Here is a 6,549-nt window from a genome sequence, read left to right as displayed (position 1 = left end):
CCACCTTAGGTGTACGTGGCTGGCGCCTTAGCCGGTTGAGCTATAGGTGCCGAGCCCAGCTTTTTACTTTCTCAGTGTGAGCTAATTTTTCTTTCTCACCCACTTGGGTTATCTACTTGTGACCAATCTTGTTTCACCTGTAGATTATCCCCCACTCTCACTGTGTCAAAGCAAATCCCAAACAGGAGGATGGCTTTTACAGCTAGAGCCATAGGATTTCTGGACATCACTACCTGGATTCAATGGATCTGAAATAGAGTTTTCCTCCCATCCAGACACCCACTACCTCCCTTCTCCTCCCAGCCAACAAGACTGTTTCTCTTGCTTCTCCCTTCACCCAGTTGACCACGTTGGAAGTCTTACAGCCACACTTGTCTCCCCCCATTTTATCCATTCTTACCAATATTATGCCTGTTCATCTCTGAAATCTCAAATCTCTGCATCCCAATTTCTGTTTCTATAACTGAAGGTTTCTGACTCCCCAACATTCATTCGTTCCACCTCTCCTCTTTTATAGGGGTAATAGAGTTTCCTTTGTAGCAGTCACCATGCCTAGGAGTGACCAGAATGCTCTTTTTCCTATTTCCACCATTACTAAGACCAGTAATCGTCTCTTCCCCAAGCCACTTGAACTAAACAATGTACAAAAAGGACTACTGGGGTGGGGCCTGTGGCTCAAGGAGCATACCGGGTGTGGCAGGTTCAGGCCCGGCCCAGCCAAAAACTGCAAAAAAAAAAAAGACCACTGGCTGCTATGCCTCAAGTCAGGACTTCTGAGCCTTCTGCCCCTCAACCCCTCCTATTTGGAGGTTGGAGAGTTCCCATAATTTTCTTTTCTTCTTCTTCTTATTTTTTTGATAGAAAGAGTCTCACTCTGTCACCCTGGATAGAGTGCTGTGGTGTCATCACAGCTCACAGCAACCTCAAACTCTTGGGCTCAAGAGAACCTTGTGCCTCTGCTTCCCAAGTAGCTGGGACTATAGGTACCTACTGTTGCAGGAAGATGAGGCCCAATGGAGAGAAAGAGCACCCAAACACCACGTTTATAAGAGGAAGGGCTTTATTCACCAGCCGGGACCTTAGGGCATAGAAGAATTCCAAATGGCCACGCTCCCCAACTGGCTTGGTCTCTCCCATTTTATTGACAGTCAAAAAGCTCCACCCCACAGGTACCCTTCTCATTGGTCAGTTTGAATCAAGCAGCCCGTATAGCACTACAGGATTTCACAGAACTTGGAAATTAGTTTACAAATTCTCAAAAGCTGAGTAACCATGGAGAGGACCCTGCAAGTGTATCCTTGTGGTCTCCTTGAGAAGACCTGTTCTCCTAGACCTCACCTTTCTTGGGTATCCTCTCTCACTACAACGCCCCACTAATTTTTTCATTTTTAGTAGAAACAGGGGTCTCACTATTGGTTAGGCTGGTCTCACATTCCTGAGATCAAGAAAACCACCCTCCTCGGCCTCCCAGAATTCCAGGATTATAGGTCTGCGCCACCATGCTGGACCACTTCCATGTTTTTTGTTTTTTTCCTTTTTTGAGACAGAGTCTCACTTTGTCGTCATCAGTAGAGTGCCATAGTGTCATAACTCGCAGCAACCTCAAACTCTTGGACTCAAGGGATCCTCTTGTTTCAGCCTTCCGAGTATCTAGGATTACAGGTGCCCGCCACAATGGCTGGCTATTTTTAGAGACAGGGTCTCATTCTTGCTCAGGCTGGGCTCAAACTCCTGAGCTCAGGTGATCCACCCATTTCAGCCTCCCAGAATGCTAGAGTTACAGGCAGGAGCCACCACACCTGGCCAGTTTTGACCTTCTTAACAGAACATGCCTTGGTCACTTAGCACAGTGCTGTGTGAACTAAAATAAAATCTTAGGACATCCCCCACCCAGTGGCTGACTAATTGCACCCCGTCTTGGCGGAGGAGATCCCCCAAACTGAATTGCTAGCCATGAGAAAGGAAATCAGACATGGCTCATCATATCCCCCACCCTTTTAAGAGGTGTCCTTTGTGACTCATTAACAGATCTAAGGTTGTGCAAGACATACCTGCAGGTCCTTGATCTACACAACAAACCACTTGAGTCTGGGCATTGGTCCTGTAGTTTGTCTCTGATTAACAGGCCCTTATTTTGGCTCAGCACCTGTGGCTCAAGCAGCTAAGGCACCAGCCACATACACCTAAGGTGGTGGGTTCAAATCAAACAACAATGACGGCTGCAACCAAAAAATAGCCAGGCGCTGTGGCGAGCGCCTGTGGTCCCAGCTACTTGGGAGGCTGAGGCAGGAGACTCGCTTGAGCCCAGGAGTTGGAGGTTGCTGTGAGCTGTGATGCCATAGCACTCTACCCAGGGGGATAGCTTGAGGCTCTGTCTCAAAAAAACCAAAAAAACAAAAAAACAACAACAAAAACCAGACCCTTATTTTAACTCAAGAATTCCCTTTTGCCGACTACTGGTCTGTTAGACAAAACTTAACTCTTTCAGCCAAATGTCAGCTAAAGAATCTTTAAACCAACCTATAACTTGTAGCCCTCCCCCCCCACACACACATACACTTTGGGATGTCTGACCTTTGGAGCCAAATCAATATTTGCCTTCCACTTACTGACTTGTTTTTTTAATTGAGATAGAGTCTCACTTTGTCACCCTTGGTAGAGTGCTATGACATCATAGCTCACAGCAACCTCAGACTCTTGGGCTCAAGTGATTCTCTTGCCTCAGCCTTCCTAGTAGCTGGGACTACAGGTGCCTGCCACTACAGGTGCCCAGCAATTTTTTTGTTTTGTTTTAGCAGGCCCAGGCCGGGTTTGAACTTACCAGCCCTGGAGCATGTGGCCAGTGCCCTAACCACTGAGCTACGGGTGCCCAGCCTGATTTTTTTTTTTTTTTTTGTGAGACAGAGTTTCACTATCACCTTTGGTAGAGTACTGTGGCATGAGAGCTCACAGCAACCTCAAACTCCCGGACCCAAGTGATTCTCTTGCCTTAGCCTCCCAAGTAGCTGCAACTACAGGCACCTGCCACAATGCCTGACTATTTTTTTATTGCAATTGTCATTGTTGTTTAGCAGGCCCAGGCTGGGTTTGAACCCGCCAGCCTCCGTGTATGTGGCCTGTGCTCTAACACTGAGCTATGTTCCTGCCTCCCTAAAATGTATAAAACCAAACTGTAACAGCACCACCACTAGGAGTCCAGTTGCTGAAGTCTTCTTGTGTGTGGCTCTGGGCCATGGTCTTCAAATTTGGCTCAGAATAAACCTCTTTAAATAATTTTATGGAGTATGGCTTCTTTTCTGTTGATACCTGGCATTCATTTATTTACTGCTATTTAGTGAATGCCTAAGACAGACTTGCTAAATAAATGAACTGTGTGACTGGACATACAATATTTCCTTTCGGAAGTTATTGGGTTATTTATGAGCTTCATATTATAATCATCAATTTATGAAGTGCCTTCTGTGTGCTAAACGCTATGAGAATATATAAGAAAATTAAAGGTCCAGACCCTAACTTCAAATTCTCAAAGGAGCTGATGATTGTTGGATGCCAATGGTGTGACATCTACACTTATGATCTCACTCTGTCCCACTGACTAGAGTGCAGTGATATCATCATAGCTCACTGCAACCTCCAACTCCTGGGCTCAAGTGATCCTCCTGCCTCAGCTCCCAAGTAGCTGGGACTAGTTTTTGTAGAGATGGGGTCTCACTGTTGCTCAGGCTAGTTTCAAACCCCCAGCCTCAAGCACATCTCACACCCCTGCCTCCCCAAGTGCTAGAATTACAAGAGTGAGCCATCGTCCCTGCCTCTTCACAGGAGGCTATGGCCCCCATTTTTCCCAGTTTGAAAACCGAAGCTCAGAGAAGAAAGGTTACTCAGCTAGAGTCCCACAGTAAGTGATGGAGATGGGACTCAGAGCCTGTTCTCTCTGCACACATCAAACTGATGTGTAAGGGAGATAAGACTGGCCTTATAGAAAAAAGACAAACATGCATTTCTTTGGCTGACTCTTTGGATTATCAGCTCACTTTGGTGTCCTGTGCAGAGGGACTTTTTAATGTTTAATTTAATTTTTTATGTTAAGCCAGTCAGTGAAGACCTAGTCTGCCAGCACTGCTAGGGAGAGGCCACCAGGTGTATCCTAACTCTACCTTTGGCCCACTGAGACCCTGAACAGGCAGAGAGGCTTTCAGGAACCCAGATTTTCGCCTCTTGGCTACTGTACCTCCCTAAGCCCCTTCAGGCACTGGGCATCAGAATACATTGGAAGTTTGGTAAAGGTTCTAGAATGCCTTTACAAATGCCTTCCTGCCCCATTTCCTAGCTTACATTTTACTTTGCTGTCTTATAACATCTCTTAAAACACCTTTAATCGTGCTAATCAGCTCGGCGCCTATAGCTCAACCGGCTAAGGCGCCAGCCACGTACACCTAAGGTGGCGGGTTCGAATCCCCAGCCCGGACCCGCCAAACAACAATGACGGCTGCAACCAAAAAATGGCCGGGCGTGGTGGCGGGCGCCTGTGGTCCCAGCTACTTGGGAGGCGGAGGCAGGAGACTCGCTTGAGCCCAGGAGTTGGAGGTTGCTGTGAGCTGTAATGCCACGGCACTCTACCCAGGGGGACAGCTTGAGGCTTAGTCACTCAAAAAAAAAAAAAAAAAAAGTGCTAATCATCTTCTTTTAAAAGACTGACATTCAAATGCAAAGTAGCATCCTGAATTGGCTCTTGCTACAGAAAAAGGAAATTAATATAAAAACTAGTGGCCAGGCACAGTGGTTCATGCCTATAATCCTAGCATTCTGGGGGGCCAAAGCGGATAGATTGCTTGAGCTCAGGAGTTTAAGACTAACTTAAGCAAGAGGCAGACCATGTCTCTAAAAATCGCCGGGTGTTGGGGCAGGCACCTGTAGTACCAGCTACTTGGGAGGCTGAGGCAAGAGAAACACTTGAGCCCAAGAGTTTGAGGTTGCTGTGATACTATAGCACTCTACAGAGTGTGACAAAGTGAGATTTTGTCTCTAAAAAATAAACGTAAATAAATAAATAAATAAAAATTATGTTAGTGCCCCTTACAAGATGCTGACCAATCTCTTTAAATGGATATGGGAGATCCTCCAACCTTCTTTCTCTACTCTTCTCTTCTAGGTAAGTGGTTTTGTTATCCTCTGAACAGAATTCGTCCTCTCCTAGTCCCTGAATTTGCCTTAGTCATGTACTCTGGTGGACTGACATCCACCAAAGAGTTAGTCATGGTTCTTATTTGCAAATAGAAGAAAGTTACTGTGGAGGGACAGGTGAAGGGGGGGGTAATCAGTCCGACCTCATCTACTGTGCATATTGCAAGCGTACAAGTCAAATATATTAATAGTAGAGTATAAATGTCTAAACACAACAATTAAATAAGTGAGGTGAATGATATGTTAACCAGTTTGATGTAAACATTCCAAATTGTATATAAAATCAGCACATTGTACCCCATAAATGCAGTAATGCACACAGTTATGATCTAATAAAAAAAGAAAGAAAGAAAGAAAGTTATTGTAACCTGATGAAGCTTAAGTTTCAGTACAATCACTTGCAAGTCACTGAAAGGGTCTACTCTGGCTGTTTGAGAATATATGCTCCCTGTGACTACTCCTTCTTTCACAAAAAGATCCCCATGGACCCAAAGTACAGTGTTTTTTCTTTTTTTTTTTTAAGACAGAGTTGCCTTCGGTAGAGTGCTGTAGCGTCATAGCTCACAGCAACCTCAGACTCCTGGGCTCAAGAGATTCTCTTGCCTCAGCCTCCCGAGTAGCTGGGATTATAGGTGCCCGCCACAAAGCCCAGCTATTTTGGAGGTGGGGTCTCACACTAGCTCAGGCTGATTTTATTTTTAGAGTCAGGGTCTCACTCTAGCTCAGGCTGGTCTGGAACTCGTGAGCTCAGACAATCCTCCTGCCTCAGCCTTCCAGGGTGCTGGGATTACAGATGTGAAGAGGGTTTTCTAGAGCCAAAATTAACATTAGGAACCCTGGGGTTTAGGTGACATTTGTGAAACTCCAGCTTGGTTTGGCCTGGAGGTACAGGGCGTGTTCCCATATTTGATTCATTAGACCAATGTTAAGGGAATTTCATGTCCTGAGGGCACTTGAATTCAATCTTAGAATGAAAAAGGCTCCTGTGCAGGTCTTTAGGATCAGCTACGGAAAAGGACAGCACAGGGAGGCTGAGCTCTGGTGGCTCATGCCTGTAATCCTATCACCTTGGGAGGCTGAGGCAGGAGAATTGCTTCTAAAGCCAGAAAAGCAGTCTGCAAGATGGAGTCTGAGAAGCTAAGCTGAAGTGGTACAGCTGACCTAGTCTGCTTAGCTCATGTTCTTTCCCCCACCCCAGTCCCCTCGGATTATCTAGTTAAGGTTTCACTATGATTGTGAGGATGTTCATCTCAAGAGATCTGAGGAGGCAGTCACACATAGATGATGGGGGTTGTGATATTGGTAAAGGTTACTTTGATGATATGTTTTCTCTGATGACTGTCTTCGATTTTTTTTTTTTTTTTTTTT

This window comes from Otolemur garnettii, unplaced genomic scaffold (genome assembly GCF_000181295.1).
Source record: "Otolemur garnettii isolate 467f Iridium unplaced genomic scaffold, OtoGar3 scaffold00068, whole genome shotgun sequence".
Lineage (NCBI taxonomy): Eukaryota > Metazoa > Chordata > Mammalia > Primates > Galagidae > Otolemur > Otolemur garnettii.
The sequence above is the reverse complement of the archived record's forward strand: the minus strand, read 5'-3'. Positions refer to the sequence as shown.